The sequence below is a fragment of the Spermophilus citellus genome (assembly GCF_964194105.1).
Source record: "Spermophilus citellus genome assembly, chromosome: 2".
NCBI lineage: Eukaryota > Metazoa > Chordata > Mammalia > Rodentia > Sciuridae > Spermophilus > Spermophilus citellus.
The window spans coordinates 246,878,192-246,896,078 of record NC_138183.1 but is presented as its reverse complement, the minus strand read 5'-3'; the positions used below and the strand labels follow the sequence as shown (position 1 = coordinate 246,896,078).

Sequence of the window (17,887 nt, the reverse complement as noted above, 5' to 3'; positions counted from 1 at the left end):
AGTTAAAACATGATATATTGTAATGGGGGTGGGCATTAGCCCAACGACTGGTGTCTTCATAAGGAGAGCGGAACTTTGACACAGAAACACACACACACACACACACAGAGGGAACACAGGAGAGACGGAGGCAGAAGCCAGAGTGGTACAGCAAGACGCCATGAGATACTAGGGCTATCAACCACCAGAACTGAAGACCCCTAGTTTAGGAAGGATTTTCCCCTAGAGTCTTCAGAGGATGCATAGTCTAACCTCCCTTGATTTCAGATATTTAGCCTCCAAAACTGTAAGAGAATAAACTCCTGTTGTTCCAAGCCCCTGGCTTGAGGACCCCGTTGGGCAGCCTTAGGACATTCATTACCCCCCCCCTTCACCTGGCTTTGAACTCCTCTGCCTGCGTTCACTTTGGTGCTAACCAGCTACGCAGCCAGTATGTGATTATCTTCCCCTTGGTTTTCAGAGTTCCACCACCAGATTGCTAAGGGGAGGCTGTTAGCACTTGACTTCACAGCAATTTGCTAGGTGGTGTCCGAGCAGGACTCAGTAAATAGCCACTGAATGATGGGTATGGAATATCAACACGTCCGCGGCTCAGATGGTGGTTAGAAAAAAGATGATGCAGGCACAATGATAGATCCAGAGAACTTGGCAGCCACGAAAACTCCGGGCTGACACGGTGTGGGTTTAATTTCAGCCTTCTCTGCACCTAGTCTGCCGTTCCTTCGACCTCAGCCTTTAGATCCTGCTGCCTGAGTGGCCCTGAGCCATATCACGGCAGGGAGGATTTGTAATCCTTGTTCTCTGGCTCCTACTGTAGAATTGTCAAAATAACCGCCTGCCGTGTACCAAGAGGGCCAAAGGTTAGCACGTTTGGTTCTCGGTTCTTTGTTTGCGCCATCTGTCTGGGCACGTCCAAATCTGGCAAGGTTCACTGGGACCTTCCGAAGCAAAAGAGGAAGGGGCAGTGGAAGAGAAATTAAGAGGAGAAAAGTCTACAAGGAAGCCCTAGGGAAGAGCAAGACCCTCAGAGTTGGTGGGTCCTTGGAAAGTGGTTCTGAACTATCAATCTGGGGCTCCTGGCCTCGGGGCATGAAGAAGGATCCCTGGGTGTGTAGTTGAGGAAGCAGCCACATTAGGGGAGAGTGGACGACCTTTTCCGAAGTCCCTGCCTCTGGCTTCTTCCACTTCCCGTTCCTACTCAGCCTCTCTGGGGGTCCTTGTGCTCCTCTACAACAGAGCTGACTTCTCACTTTGTAGGAGAGATGGACTGTGGCCGTGTTCTGTAGGATACATGGGGGCACGTCCCAGACAGAGAGGAGAGGGAAGTCTCTCTTTTCCACTTCTCTCTCTTTTGTCCTGTTTCATGGGCTTTTCCCCTTTTATTTCCAAATGCAGAAAGGAGGGGAAAAAATTAGTGTAAAGCAAGAAGAGAAAAGGGCAGACGGGAGTTGGAAGGTGATAAAAACGAGGACCGTGAAACGCAGGCACTGCCCACATCACCTAAGAAGGGGTTCTCTGCAGGTCACCTGAGGAAGGTCCGGCCAGCAAGCATATTAGGGGGCTCAATACCTTCTAGACAGTTAGGGTTCAGGCTGGATTCTTTCTCCATGGGTAGAAATTCTAAACTTCAGGCAACGGCGATTGAAAGTGGATGCTGAAGACAATGGACTTGGCAGGGGAGAGGCTGTCACCTGCCTCAGAAAGTACAACCTGAGAAGTGAGGCGGGGACATAGATGATGGGGACACACAGGCATGCGCACACACCCCCACACGTGTGCACACACTGACTGAGAGCAAGTCTGCCTGGGCTTTGGCTCAGGTTAGAATGTTCTGAATGGGTCCTGGTCATGGCCAAGGCAGGATGGAGGCAGGAGGCTGGAGGCTGGCCTTTGTGCGGCAGTGCTGGGATGAGCCCCAGTATGAATTTTTAACAATTATTTTATTCTGGAATAATACAAGTGGCAGGGAGCGGTAGCGCAGGCCTGTAATCCCAGCGGCTCAGGAGGCTGAGGAAGAGGATAGCGAGTTCAAAGCCAGCCTCAGCAACGGCAAGATGCTAAGCAACTCAGTGAGACCCTGTCTCTAGATAAAATACAAAACAGGGCTGGGGATGACGCTCAGTGGCCGAATGCCCCTGAGTTCAATCCCCGGTACCCAAAACAATAGTACAACTGCACACACAAAATAAAATTTATACTTTAAAATAAAACCCAAGTTCTAAACATGCATAGAGCTTCCCACAATCTGGATTTTGCTAGTCACACCACAACAGTGCAGCCCAACGTGTCCTTCTGTCTTCATTATCTGCAAATTGACAGCTGAATCAGAGCCTCACAGAGATCCAGGTCCATCTGGGGACCCCATGGTGGCCACACTGAATGGACCAAGCCCAGCTGGAGAGATGAGAGAAAGATGGCACAGCTCTGGAGGGACAGACATGCAGGCTGGATCGGGGACCTCAGCAGCTACCTGAAGAGTTCACGTCCTGAGGCAGCAATCTCTGTGCTGGGCCACTTGGGCTCGGAAATTGAAGCAGGCCCAGTGCAGATGGTACAATGCCATTGTCCTTCCTGGTGCTGGGTCTGTACTAAGACGAGCACTTTCCATACATTATCTCATTTAATCCTTATCTAGAGAAAAGAAACAGAAGCACCCGGAGTTCAAAGCAACTTGACACAGAATTCACTGAAGGTAAGAAATAGAACCCAATTCAAACCACACAACTGAGGCGAGACGCAGCACTCTTAACTCAGCACCCCAACTGGGGCATAGCAAGGGCTGGTAGCCAGCAGCCACTGCTGGATGCCCACCCTGGAGCCTTCTCTGTGGTCTGAAAAGGACCAATTCAGAAGACCCAGGTTCCTGGGAGGGGTCTAAGTGCCTTCCAGCAGAGGACTTGGGACAATACAATTCCTGCTCTCATGAAACTTACACCCAAGGGACGCCCCTCAGGGTCTCAGATCCTCATCTCCTAGGGTCTGGTTCAATGACGTCTCACTGCCACCAAGTTTATTTTTCCCCACCACTGGAGTTACATGGACTTGTTTCCTTAAGAAAGAAGAAAGGTCTTCCAGTAAATGGGCATCCCATGGTTTACTACTTGTATAACCTAAAATACCTCGTCAAATTCCCAAGGCTTGAGTGTCTTCATCTTTAGAGTGAGAAATGTCAAGCCCCACCCCAGGGCTATTGTAAGGATCAAATGAAATACTAAGGCAGGACCTTGCAGCCGTCTGCATCATACTCTCTAAGTCGTACCCATGTGAAGGTCCTTTCCCCTTGTCTGTCTGTCCAGGCTGCTTTATCAAAATACTACAGACTGGGTGACTTGTAAACAACAGGAGTCTATTTCTCACGGTTCTGGAGACTGGGAAACCCAAGATCAAGGTGCTGGTAGATCCAGTGTCTGGTGAGTGCCCATTTCCTGGTTCACAGATAACACCATCAGGTCTATTTTATATATATATAAAAAAAAAGGCACAAATCCCATTTTTGAGGACTTTAACCTCAACTAGGACCCAGTCCAATCCCCAGCTCAGGGAAAGCACAGCTGGCCGAGCACTGAACTATATCTCATGTCCTGACGCCCTTCAATTAAAAGTAGTTTAAACCACGGTCTAGCAGGAGGATCCGGCCACCACCTGCCTCACCACTGGAGGGAGCAGGTCTGCTGATCTAAGTGTGGCTTCGAGGGGGTAAAGAGGACTCAGGGCCGAGGTGGGCAAGAGAGGGAGGCAGAGAGATGGGGAAAGGCTGGATTCTGCAAGTGACAGAGCAGAGGGCCCAATTTGAGAGAATGCATTTATCTTTTTTTAAATGGAACTTTCTGTTCTGGAAATAGACTCACCTACGAGTACCGGGAATCACACACAGAACCTCTCTGTTCCTGCACCCACGTTCCTCTCTTACCAATATTTTGCATGTGAGGAGTTGTAGAAGGTGAGATTGAGGAGGCTTGGTGATGGGTCACGACATAGTGGGAGGAGGGGAGGATAGAGGATGGCCCACCTCTCTGGCCTGTGCCAGGTAAGGAAGGGAAGAGCCCAGAGGGTCTGGAGGAGGAGACAGCACCCTCCACCCCCTATTCTGTATGCTGATATTTACCAAGTGAATATGCAAAGGACCCTGCCTAATGGGACCACCCAGGACTCTGAGTACTGCCCCCGCCCCAGTACCCAGGGCTTAACAAGGACTTGCTAAGGACTTAACAAGGGGACTGGCTGCACAGCCCATTTAAGATCCCTCCACAGTCCTTTTGGTTGGCTTTGCCCCTGGAGGATCTCTGAAAATGAAAAGTAAGCATCCAGCCTTTTATCCCAGGAAAGAGAGAGAGAGAGAGAGAGAGAGAGAGAGAGAGAGAGAAGGAGGGAGAGAAATATCTAGCATATGCAACAGAAGGCCACAAAAGAATGTTCTGCAAAGACGTTTGGGAGATGCAACCCTTGAGGCAGATGGTTCCGCTTCCAGGCAGAGCAGCTGCCTGGCCCTGCTCTAGGGTCCTCTTTGCTAAGTGCGAGAATAAAGTGCAGTCTTGCAGTCACCCACATTCTCTCTTCACTGAGAATACATTCAGGGTGCACCGTGTGGGAGACCAGAGGGCTCTGGGCAAGCCAAGGATTCTGGAGGCGGGCCACATGGATCTAAGGAGGGCCCAGGATGGGGACCTGGTCTCTGCACAGTTCTGGGCAGGGAGCTGCTGTGTTGCTTGGGTGTGGTGACTCTGCTCTGCGGCTATGAGGAGGTGCTGCTTCCCCAGGAGTTACTTCCCCATTGTAACCAGGAGTGCTATCACCCGGTTGACTGACCTTAATAATTCCAAAGCAACTCAGGCAACAGTGGGCAACACCGAGCATGCTCTTTGGGTCTGGTTTTATAACCCCTTGGGGCATAAATAACTCAGAGAGAGAGAGAGAGATCTGAGTCATTCAATGTCCTGTCATTATCCAACCAGCCCTTTGGCATCCTGGCTGGATTGCTATTGCACTCTTCCCTGGGCCTTCTGGCCAAAAAATAAAACAAACAAACCACTCCCAGCCTCCTGGACTCACTGATTATCTTCAAAGAAGCCTGTGTTTGCACAGCAGGCTCACTTGTCAATTTGAATACAAAGTATGAGTTGTACTTGTTTGTATCTGTTGTCACATTATCTGACACCTTTACTGTTGCCTCCCAGCTGGGTTCAAAGCTCCCCAAGGACTCACTGCCTCCTCCCCTACAGAGGCAGGGCAAGTCTCCCTCAAGGTTTTCTTCTTTTTATTGTTATTTTGTTGAGGTGCTGGGGATGGAACCCAAGGCCTTGCTCAACCCCTGAGCCACATCCAGCTGCTCTCACCAAGTCGGCTTCAAAAGTTGGTTCATCTGCCCAAAATATTGAGAAGGAAGCCTCAGGTAGCAAAATTTCCCTAGAACAATCCAGAACATTTTGAAAGGACTTTAACAGAGATCCTTAAGTAAATGTAGCCCCAAGGTGAAGCCAGGCTGAGAATCTCATTTTAGGTAATAAAACTTTTAGTGCTAGACAAGCCTGTAATCCCAGAGAGACTGAGGTAGGAGGACAGCAAGGTTGAGGCCAGCCTTGGCAGCTCAGGGAGGGCCCTGTCTCAAGAAATATAAAGGACTGGGGATATAGTTCAGTGGTAAAAGGTCCCTGGGTTCAATACCCAGTACTGTATGATATATACATATATATATTTTTTAATTTTAATTGACATATAGTTTTATGGGGTACAATGTGACATTTCAGCACACGTATGCAGTGTCGCCACAGACAAGTATCTTTCCTTTGTGTTAGGAATATTCAAAATCTATTGTGCAATATTGATACTGTGCAATATTCAATTGGTTGTTGTCAACCAGAGTTATCATCCATCGTACTGTGCCGTAGAACATTATGGTCATTCCTCCTGCCCGGGGCACCCTGTCCCAGTTAACCGCCACCCACCACCACGACCCTTCCTAGACTCTGCCAGCTACTCTCCTCTACTTCTCTGAGAACAGCTTTTTGATCCACACGTGAGACTATGTGGTATTTAAGACCTTGGGCATTTAAGTGCTTGTATGTCATTTGTTCAAACCTCCCCTTGACACCTCCCAGACATCTAGGGCTTGGATTGCGGGGTGAGGATGAGCAGGGGTGACGTACTTTCTTACACCTCTTGTTCATGTTTGTGTGTGTGTGTGTGTGTGTGTGTGTGTGTGTGTGTTGTCTGTCCCACATGGCTATCCTTCTCTTTCTAGGGGACATCCAGTTGCTGACTCCCTGGAGGACATGGTTCTTATTTATTTGTTTATTTTGGTGGGGGGATTTGGCACTGGGGATTGAACTCAGGGACACTCAACCACTGAGCCACACCCCCAGCCCTATTTTGTATTTTATATAGAGACAGGGTCTCACTGGGTTGCTTAATGCCTCACCATTGCTGAGGCTGGCTTTGGGCCCATGATCCTCCTGCCTCAGCCTCCCAAGCCACCGGGATTACAGGTGTGCGCCACTGTGCCCAACAGGGACATGGTTCTTGGCTCTTCAGTCTCTTCCCCCAACATCTCCCCAACTGGGCTTGGTCAGCCGCGCGACCAGCACGCTGGCTTCATACTAACTGTTCTAAGCATAGAAGTGATCTAGTGAGATCAAAATAAACACACATAAACTCAATTTACCTTTTTCTTTGACCAGGTCTGAGATGGCTCTTCCTCTGGCTCCTGCCTCGAGCCACCGGGTGGGCAGTGAGGTTTACACAAGAGACTAGCAGGAGAGAGAGAGGGCACGCCAGAGAGTGGCCTTTTATTGGGGAACAAGAAATTCAGGGGAAAATTCCATTCAATGAAGGTCGAGGGGGACAGCATTCCAAGGTCAGGGTCAGTGATTGGTCTCAGGGTCAATGGTCAGTCACACCCCCACACGGATGGGCTCTCGCACCAAAAGGGTGGGGATTAGTTCTGACACAGTTTAGCCGGACACCTCACACCCAGTCAGGGAGGTGCCCATCACGTGCGAGAATGGCTCCCCACAGCTTGGTGTTTCTCAAAGTCTCTGGCTGAAGGACCAGGCTGTCTTCCCTGACAGCCAGGGTGTGATATGCAGATTGACACTTCCACAGAACCCATTAGATATTCTATTACTAGGAAGATGAAAAAATAAAGACTTACAAAATACAATCCCTGTATTTATTTTCAGATTCTACAGAAAATTATGCTCTCAAATTTGCTATGAAACTGTTTGAAGAATTCCTCTCAGTCTCTGATTCAGTTGCCTCTCCTGGGGCTGGAAAATCATCTTCTGTCTCAGGAGCACAATTTGAGTAGCACTGATCTAACCCACCTGAAATGATTTGTGTTTTAAAAAAATTTATTCCTCTATAATATAAATAATACAATACTTTGTTTACAATTTCAAAAACAGTATTTATCCTTCCCCTCCACCGTACCCTGTGTGTGTGTGGCAGCTTTTCAGAGAACAGGTGGGACCCGAGCCAGGAAATCACACTGAGCAGCGCCTTGTGGCTGGAGGCTGTCTGGGGGCTGAGGGGGTTGGAACAACCTTGGCATAGTTAACATTGCAGGAGGAGCCATCAAAGACACTCAGCCTTTGTGAAGCCCCAGGAAGGCCTGTTCCCAGCAGGGAATGGCCCGTTATCTCCAGTTGAGCCCTGTGGCTGTGAGGGACCTGCTGTTTCTGAGGCCACTCCATCTCCCCCACCTGTCTTCCCTCTTTCTCACCCTGTGGATTCCAATGCTGGCTTGGCCACTTCACCAATCTGTCCCTCTCCGCCGTAGTTGCCAGATGTCGATTCATTCTGCTTCTTTCCTTTAATGCCCACTCACTAGGGATGGGCGGAACTCTAAAGACAAACCAAAGATTTGACTGAAGTTCAGCGAGGAAACAGACCAAGCGTCACACTGAGGCATCAAGTCATAAGAAGAGCCCCTAGTTGGAAACTGGGAGCGTTTGGGGGTAGAAGCTGGGGTCCACACACAGTGGTCAGGGGGTCGGTAGCTTTGTGTGTGTTCATGGTGCTGGGTGTTGAACCACTGAGCCACATCCCTAGCCCTTTGTAATTTTAATTTTTGAGACAGGGTCTTTCTAAATTGCCCAGGCTGGCCTCGAACTTGCAATCCTCCTGGCTCAGCCTCCAGGGCAGCTGGGATTACAGGCGGGCACCACCGCACCCTGCTAGGATGTGTTCACTCTGTTCACTGGGTGAGGGGGAGAGGACTGCAGACTCGGGGTACAGGTAGTGCAAGGTGGTGAGAGCAGAGACAGCTCGGTCCTTGCTCAGGAACCAGGTGGTTGGGACTGTGGCTGCCTCAGGGGGAGACGCAGAGGCTGCTGCTGGTGAAGGAGCTTGGCCCAGACCCCTGTCAATCTCCTGAGACAGAAAACACATGTGGCCACAAAGCCTAAAATGTTTACTGTCTGATCCTTTAGAGAAAAGGCTTGTGTATCCTGATTCACAGAAATGCGCACACAGGATTTTTATAATACCAAGAAATCAGAAAGATTTAAATATTTATCAATCGTAGAATAAATAAGTATAAAAAATAAATGAACGACGTTCATATAGTGAGCTGGGCATGGTGGCACAAACCTGTAATCCCAGCAACTGGGGAGGATGGGATGGGAGGATCACAAGTTCGAGGCCAGCCTCAGCAATGTAGAGAGGCCCTAAGCAACTTTATGAGGCCTGGTCTCAAAATAAAAAATAGAGGATTGGGGATGTAACTCAGTAGTGGAGTGCATCTGGGTTCAATCTCAGGTATTGTAAAGGTAAAATTTCTAAGCTGATTCTAAGCCGCAAAGCCTGAGTTAAAGTGTAAAAGACGGGGCATTGTAAAGTTTCTAAACTGCAAGGCCTGGGTTAAAAAGTGAAAGACTAGGTATTATTAAAATTCCTCTGCTACCCCCAAAACCTGTAATCCCTGTAGCTGTTAGGACAATACCCGAACTGCCCAGTAAATATTTCCACTGACTCCCTGGTTGTTTAATAGCTAAGGGCTCTGAGTAGCTCGGCACGTAGGTATCCAGGCCCCAAAACCAATCAGTTTAAATGTGTACCCTGCTTAGGAGTGACCAATCACCCCTGCCCAGCCTGTTCCCGCCAATGAATGTACTAATCATGTGTCAGAGTTGTTGTTCAATTTTCCCGCACCTCATGATGATTTGTTCTGATGTATGCAAAGCACCCCCCCCCCCCCCCCCCCCGCTCTCCCCAAAAAGTGTACTTAAGCTCTGCTTGACCTCTGCTCTGGGCTCTGGGCTGCTCTCCCTTCCTGAGTGAGCCTTGAGCCACAGCATGCTGGTTCAATAAACTCCCTCCTGCCAATTGCATGAAGCCAGTCTCTTGTGTGGTCTCTTTCTCCGAAGCTTCGCCGGACCCTTACAGTATAAAATAAAAGCCAATGTTCATATAATGAATATCGCATAGTGGTAGAAATAAACGAACTAAAGCTACATAAACACTTAAGAGGCTTCTCAACGCTGAGCAAACAAAATGCTGAGCCCCAAACAACCCAAACAGCAAGGTTACATTCATTTCAAGATGAAAAGGAAACTGTCTAGTTTCTATATGAGGGTAAGTCATAAAGAAAAAGAAACAATTAGCAAAAAAGAAGTCGGAACTGTGGTGTGATGATTCTGGGGGTGAAGGTAGAGGGGGTCATCAGGAAGGGCACGTAGATTTTTCTGGGCTGGTGAGCAATGTTTTATTTCCTGCCCTTGACGGTGGTTATGCCCAGGCATCTGCTCTCGACCTGTTTATCTAGGTTGTATACATTCGTCTCTTGTGAGAGGACACCGATGAGCTACTGCTATGGGAATGCTACAAACCAAACTCACTGGGTGACATGGGCTCATCGGGGCCAGTAACTAACTCTGTGGTCAGTCTGCAGAAATGGGCTGCTCGGTGTCTTGTTTGGGGGTGAGGGCCGCTTTGCTTCACGTGTGTTCATCCCGGACCTGTGTGCAGGAGGCAGCGGCCATCAGGAGAAGCTCTGCTCAGGGCTGTCTGGGAGGCAGACAGCCGACTTCTGCCCTCATTTTGAAGCCAGATTTAAAGTTAGGTAGTCAGTGTAGTTAGGTAAATCGGGTCTAATATCGAGTGAAATCTAAAATGGAGGCCATGCTGGGAATGACTCAGGGAAAACACAGGACAACTCATGGAATGTTGACGAAGTCCCAAAAAGGCCCTAGGCCAAAGTCCACCTCAAAGAAGTGTTAATGAACAGCCCCCAGCAAACTTAAAGATAGCCCATCACAAAGAAGTGTCCCACCCCTCGGGCCTTCCAACCTACATTCCATCCCCAAAACTATAAGAAGGAGAAACAACTGCACTGCCACGGATTCCACCTCTTGGGTCCCCTTCTTCCTCCGGGAGAAGTCTTTTCTGCTGTCCTTTAATAAACTTCTAATTTCTACTCTGACCTTGCCTCGGCGTGCTTCTTTGGTGTTATTCTTCAACATCAGGGAAGCAAGGACTCGTCACCGGTCAACAGCGGTATCAATTTCATAAGGCCAAAGTCAAGGGCTGGGGACTGGGCTCTGCCTACAGTGAGGCAAAAGGGATGGAGAATTGGAGCCAAACATCATCACGTTTCTCCCCAGGAAAACATTAGTGGTGGAGGGGATTGAGGGTGTTTGGGCCTTCTAGCTAGGCAGTCAGAAATCCTAACCTGGAGCTCAGAAAGATCCCGTATGCAGACCAAGGTGTGGCTCTTCTGCACTGAAGTAGCAACCAAAGCCCCACCAGTGACTAAGTTGTCTGGGGACCCTGTACCCCAGATGAAGCCAGAACATCATCGGGTTCAGGAAGATAACCCAGACAGGAGGAGTAGGTGGACAGGCAGAGCCGGCAGAGGAGAGGGCAAGGAAGGAGAGTTGAAGACTGCACAAGGCCACTGGTTCCTGCCCTCAGCAGCCGCTGACCAGAAGCTGACCAGGCTTTGCACAAGCCTGGACGTGAAGGCCCTGCCTGGGGCTGAAAATGTGCCTTGCGTTATGTGAAACAGTTCCCCAAACACTTTTCTGCCAGTCATGATGTCTGGGCTTTCCACGTAGGCCCTTCCTGTAACCCTCGGCAGGGGTGCGGTCCTCCCTTCGGCTGCCTGCGAGCACCTGCTGACCTCAGCTTTCCTGATGTAACCGCGACGTCCTCAGCAGCGTTTCTTCAGGAGACTACAGTCCCTCTGTTTTGAAATCCGTGTGCCACAAGAAGCTGAGTCACTTCCTAACTTAGCCCCCTACTGAGGTCTCTCCCTCCTGGATCAACAAACCCCGTGGGCACCGCCCCTAAGCTCTCAGAGCAGGCGGAAATGACCACACAGACAGTGTGAGCCGCCTGACCTGGAGAACAACTCTGACTCCATCAGGGCGGGCAGTCCTACCAACAGCTAGGTAACATTTCCGGCCTTTGTAGGACAGAAGGTCTGAAATGTGATCCACTCTAACACTGATTCCGACCTTGGAGAAGAGGACAGGGACCTGTTAACTTAAAAAAGGAGGAAATTAAGAAACTGAATGTTTCTGCTAGTTGTGTAGAAGAGTGGGGGAAATTGGATATTTTACAGAGTGACTGTGTCACTAACATGTTAACTGCCAGGTCCTCTTCATGGGACTCACCGAAATGCATGCCAGAAGGAAAGCGTTCTCTGTGTTCTGATTATTAATTTTTAAATTAATAACTAATAGTTAACCGTTGGGGGTCCTTACTGCATGCCAGCCTCTGTATTCTACTCTTGGTTTACACACATTATTTATTGATTGATTGATTGATTGATTGATTGATTGATTGATTTCAGTACTGGGGATGGAACTAGGCACTCTACTACTAAGCCACATCCCCAGCCCTTTTTATTTTTTATTTTGAAGCAGGGTCTTGCTAAATTGTTAAGGTTGGCCTCAAAACTTTCAATCCTCTTGTCTCAGCTTCCCAATTTGCTGGGATTACCGGCGTGTGCCACCATGCCCAGTTTACACTCCCTTTTAATGTTCTTTCTTTTTTTCTTTTCTGGGTATTTTGTTTTGTTTTGGTACCAGGGATTGAAGCCAGGGGTACTTAACCGCTGAGCCATATCCCCAGCCCATTTTTATATTTTATTTGAAGACAGGGTCTCACTAAGTTGCTTAGAGCCTTGCTAAATTGCTGAGACTGGTTTTGAATTCATGATCCTCCTGCCTCGGCCTCCCAAGCTGCTGGGATTACAGGCGTGCACCACCACGCCTGGCTACATTCCTTTTTAAAAATGGCTGTTGCCCTTTACCCCAACACCATTCGCTGCTCCCCTGTGAACTCCAGCCCTGATGTGCTCCCTGTGTGTCTTTAGGTGTGTCTTGGAATTTCAGATTGACACATCCCACAGGCGTATTCTCATCTACTTTACATCAGTGAGGGTGCACACCCAGCTGCTCTCAGTACCACATTTATAAGACCCACTGAGGGGCTGAGGTTGTGGCTCAGAGGCAGAGTGCTTGCCTGGCATGTGGGGGCACTGGGTTCGATTCTCAGCACCACGTAAAAATAAAGGTATTGTGTCTGCCTACACTAAGGAATAACTATTTTTTTTAAAAAAAAAAAAGACCTACTGTGTTTCTGTGGGTGCATTAACCCCCTCTTTTCACAGTTGGGTGGTACTTTTCGTATCGTGACCATCACATTTCATTTGTCCCTTTCCACCAAAAAAGGAACCCCCAAACCCTAAACCCCAAGTCCCTGTTGTCTAACAGGGAAAACAAACTGTGCCCTACTGTGCTCCTAACACTCCTGATCATCAACACGTGCAGGCCTTTCCCACACCAGCCAGTGCTCCAGGACCAGCTGGGGTCCTACAATTCAATTGAGTGGAGTCCGTCAGATTCCGCAGGCTAAGGGCTTCGTCCCACAGGACTCCCCAGTTCAGACTCCCACACAAGGCCAGGCCTCCCGTCCCTCCTACTTACCCAAGGTAAATCAAGGGTTCCCACACCCCCATTTGAGTTGAATCATTTGCTAGACTAGCTCACAGAACTCAGGGAAGCACTTAATGGCGGGTTTATTATAAAGGAGGTTGCAAAGGAGGCAGGTGAACGGGCCCATGAGGAGGCGCGGGCGAGGTACTGGGGAGGAGAGGGGAACCTCCAGGTCCTCTCCAGGCACATGGCCCTGCAGTATCTCGCCCCGCGGGTTCAGCACCCCGGAGCAACCAGGCTCCCTCAATTTTGACCTCTGGGGTTTTATGGAGGTTTCAGCACATTAAATCACTGGCCATTGGTCACTCAACTTTCAGCCACTCTCCCTTCCCCGGAGACTGGAGTGACAGGGCGCAGTGCCCTCCAAACATCCAAACTTCTCTTCTTGGCTTGATCTTTCTGGTGACCAGCCCCCACCAAGAGTCACTTCATGCACTCCTGTCATCCCAGCGACTCCAGAGGCTGAGGACGGAGGATCAAAAGTTCAAGCCCACTCAAAAGCAGCTTCTCCACATCAATTCAGGCCTCTTTTACTTGCCCTCTTAATATTTTTGGTTGTGGACTCGTGATCACCCATCCTGACGTGGAGTGGGCACCTTGGATGTGTTAGGCACTGTTCTAGGCATTCAGCTGGTATTCACAACCCCATGAGGTGGTTACCATGCGCCCCATCTTGCAGATTGTTCAATTGCGACACTCTCCACTGAGATGATCTCCAAGATCAGTAAGTGACAGAGCAGGGATATGAGGCCAGGCCACTCAGACAGACCACTTTGTCCTTGGAAGGTATCTTACACCTCAACCCAGGCCAACTACCACTTTCAGAGGACATCAGATGACAGCAACTGCCTTAGGCTCCCTTTCCTCTTGAGCGAAGCCTGCCATCTGACACTGCAGCGTCCAGGAGCTCCTGGATGAACACGAGCAGTCATCTCGCGGTGGCCAGGTTACCTCGCATCCCTGCTGGACGGAGCACGAGGCCCTGGACCCCTCACTCCTTGAAGACAGTGCACCCAAGCCAGAAGCCAGAACGAGAGACTAAGTGAGCCTTCGGTGTCCCAGGGAGCCCCACTTCCTTGCCCAGTGGACTGCAGGGCCCTGTCACGTGTTTGGCAGATGCTCGTCTGTGTCACCAAGTCCTGGGGACTGCACAACGACTGCTTCCCCAGAGCCTGTGCTGGCTCTGTGCCTGTTCTGACTCTGCAGCCTCGTGGGCTCTCCCAGGTCCCTCTGTTCTCCGTCCTCTCTGGCTGCTTGTTTTGGTCCCCTCTTGAATACTGCTCATGGTCCCATGTCTTCCCCATTCTTCTCCTATCTCCAGCTTTCTCTGCGAGTCTCTGAGAACTTTTTCTTTCTTAGGCTTAAATAGCATCCCTCCACCGGCCTTTTCTTTTCCCCAACCTCTGGTCCTAAACCTGTCCTGGAGCTGCTTCCAGTATCTTGCTTCTTCCTGCCCCATCCCACTAGGAGGCCCCCACTTGATGTTCCTGGGCAGGCTCAGTGGCTCTGAGAGTGACCCTCCCTGGCTCTGCTCTCTTCCTCCAAGGGTCTAGAGGACCAGAGGAGGGGACGGCCTCCTCCGGTGTGTGACAGTGGCTCTAACTTGTCCTTTGATGAGATTTGAATAAAAGTGACAAAATAGCTCTCGGTGGCTGCTTGCTGCCGTTTTGATCGATTCTTCTTCTCCAGGCAAAGCGACGGGCATGGATCCTGTGGGTATCGCTTTCATTTCTTGGGGGAATAATCTCCTTCACTCAGCTCTTCCAGTGAATCCTGATCACTTCACCACATCCTGTTTCACCTCTGTCTTCCCTCCCCCTCTCCGTCAAGCCTTTGAGTTAACTATAAGGTCACCCTATTTTATAGTCTAGGGCACCTACCACAGATCATTTCCCAGCACCAACCCGACCTCCCTCAACAGCTGCCTCCAGCTGACCCCTCCTGACCTCCTCCGAATTGTGAATACTTTGGTTCTCGGTACATTTGTTACCAAAAGCTCACTCCTTGTCCCCGATTCCAACCCAATAACAGGGACATGGTTTTGAGAAAAAGGAAAAAGAAGGTTTATGGCTTTGCAAAAAAAAAAAAAAAAAAAAAAAAAAAAAGGAGAAACACAGGGGACTCTAGTCCCAGAGGCTGTGATTCTGCCCATCAACAGGAACAGGGACCTTTTCAAGAGGTGACTCTAAGGCTACATTCCACTGTTCTCTGTGGGAGTCGTACCTCACGCGTCACTTTGAGGAAGTCATTTCTGAGATCTTCTGGTGCCATCCCTGAGGTCTGGATTACTTTGTTCCAATGGTGGGTGGGAGCTCAAGGAGAGATAACTCTGCCTGAGTGGGGAAGAAAGGTAATCCTGTGTCCCCAGAGATTAGGAAGGGGGAGGTGCTAGGAGCCACAAGCAAATATACGATGTATGGCACCTTTGGTTGTAAAGTGACCAGCTAGCCACTGAGATATGATTATGTTAAGATTTACATTCATATGGAAATTGGACTCCCGCTGTTCACCTTGGCCTGCTACCGGACTCATGTTACGGGACTCATGGAGAGTTCCCATTGGTTGGGGAAGGATAGTAGGAGGGAATTCCGGGGGAGGTCCGGGGGACCCCCGGTTCCGGGTTCCGGGAGGCGCTCGGTGCCGGTAGACGCCCGCGTGGGAGGACCGGGTTTGGCTTGCCGGCGCCTAGAGAGTATCGGCAGCTTTTTCAAAATAAAGTTTTGTTCCTGCTTGAGTGGCTCGTGATTCTGTGCCCAGCCAAAACTGCGGCAGGGAGGGATTAGGGAGGAGCAGGGAGAGAGGAAGAGAAAGAAACTTGTCCATTTTAAAAATCAGTTGCAGGGGCAGAGCAGCCAGGGCTGTATTGAAAGCATAAAGTGGACACTGTTCTACATTCATAGCCCCACACTTTTTCTTTTTCCTTTTTACTGGGAATTGAACCCAGGGATGCTCTACCACTGAACTTGTTATTTCAAGACAGGGTTTCAGTAAATTGCTGAGGCTGGCCTTGACCCTCCTGCCTCAGCCTCCTGAGTCACTGGGATTACAGACAAGCCGGCACCTTGCCCAAAACCTTCACATCTTTTAACAAAAGACAAGTTCTGAGCTACCCAAAATTTAATTCTAAGGGCCAGAGATGGAGCAGGAGAGCAATGAGGGAAGTTAATCAGTTAACAGTGTTATGCCAGATTCGTGGGACCCCAATAGACCTCCAGGAGCTGAATCCGATGCAATCACACAAGAGTCTTTATTGCAAGCTCGAGCCTGGACTCACAACCGTTCCCGAAGCAGCGGTCCCAGGCAGTGAGTCCCGACCCTTTGTTCAGTGAGATTTATAGGTTTTGGGGGGATACTCTATGCATCACAACATCACACAGCAAATCATTCCATACCACAGGAAAGTCAAACAACAACTCTTAACATTGATTATCATACTCACTGGCGGGAACAAGTTGGGTAAGGGTGACTGGTGAGTTCAAGTGGTGGATACATTTGAACTGATTGGTTTAGGCCGTGGGGGGAGGGTTGCAAGAGTGTTTACTACATTGAACTGCGGGGTGGTCTAATCATGTTATTAATCACCAAAACTACGGGGAGGGCCACCTGGCATTTCAGATATTTTCCCTGTCTCATGCTGATTGGTGGTTGCTAGGGGGTTGCTATGGGTCCTCACCTAGTGTAACTGAGTCAGGGACACCTGGCGCTGCAGATCTCTCCTGTTAACTCAGCAGAGTGGGTATGTGCCTAGGAGTGTTCTGTAGGTTTTTCCCAGGACAAGGGTCACGCCCCCTCCCTCTGGACAGGCCTTGAGGTAGAAGCTGGTTCTCAAAAATAGAGTCACATCAGTTTCTCAACAGCCACAGGCGGAACTAACAAAAGACTTCCATATTCCTGAACGTATCTGAAACCTTGTCACAGCTGACCACCAGGGGCACGGTGACCTGGTTAAGTGTAAAAAACCAATCCAGAAGCAACAGCAGGTTACAGATGGGCAGCCATGCCTACCGCAGGCCTCCCTCCTCATGTTATCCCACTCTTCTCATCCAACGTACACACCTCACTTTTTCCTCCCCAGTCTTTTGCTATAAAAATACTCTTAGCTCTCGTCTGATGGACACTTTTCCAATGGCTCTCCAGTCTTGCTGCTGGAAATCGTGGGCACTTGTCCTAAAGCCGGATCCTTTTTCTGGCTAGAATCTTTGGAAGTCTTTCAGTCTCAAGAGTTTGGGCTTCACACTTTGCTCTTCCTATGACCTCTCCTTTCAAATCTCCAGCTGCACGCTCACCCCCACCCCACACACATACACAAGTGCATGTGGCTGAGGATGCTACCAGATCTTTCTGAGGACTGGACCTTGTCCGGCCTCCCCTGAAAAGAGCTCACTGAAGTCCCTTCCGACTCCCTGTAGCTCTCTCTGCAGCACACAGCACGACTGCCCTTAGGACACCACCTGACTTGGCAGAGACAGTTCCTATTTGTCTGTGTGTTTTTTCTGTGGGGGGAGGAGGGTACTGGGGATGGAACTCAGGGCACTCACTGAGCCACATCCCCAGCCCTATTTTGTATTTCATTTAGAGACAGGGTCTCACTGAGTTGCTCAGTGCCTCACTTTTGCTGAGACTGGCTTTGAACCCGTGATCCTCCCGCCTCAGCCTCCGGAGCCGCTGGGATTACAGGCGTGCGCCCCCGCGCCTGGCTTGTGTTTTATTCTCTTAATAAGATTCTTTACTACTTCAAGACAAAGATCTGCATCTTCAGACTCTGTGTGGTTGATGGGAAAGGAGTATAGAGCCCTGTGGAAGTGGGTCTGGTCCCTCCCTCCTGCCAGTCACGTGCTGCCTGGTGCTGTGGTCTTCTGCAGGCACATCGCACTCTCCAATCCTGCCAGCTGCAAACTCCTGAGGTGGGGGGCACGAGGCATCTCCAAGTAAGTATCATGTCTCACCTT

At 49.7% G+C, this 17,887-nt stretch overlaps 1 long non-coding RNA gene across 2 annotated transcripts; it reads right to left on the bottom strand.

Annotated features, from left to right (window-relative positions):
• Positions 1-6,798: 6,798 nt before the first annotated feature.
• On the bottom strand, positions 6,799-11,246 carry LOC308642467. 2 transcript variants are annotated; one of them, XR_014020563.1, is made up of 4 exons: positions 11,117-11,246; positions 9,237-9,374; positions 7,718-7,839; positions 6,799-7,119 (listed from the first exon to the last, which is right to left on the bottom strand). It is a non-coding gene; the product is annotated as an uncharacterized lncRNA (long non-coding RNA). The 2 variants fall into 2 exon arrangements; XR_014020564.1 differs by lacking the exon at positions 6,799-7,119 and adding an exon at positions 7,165-7,319.
• Positions 11,247-17,887: the final 6,641 nt, after the last annotated feature.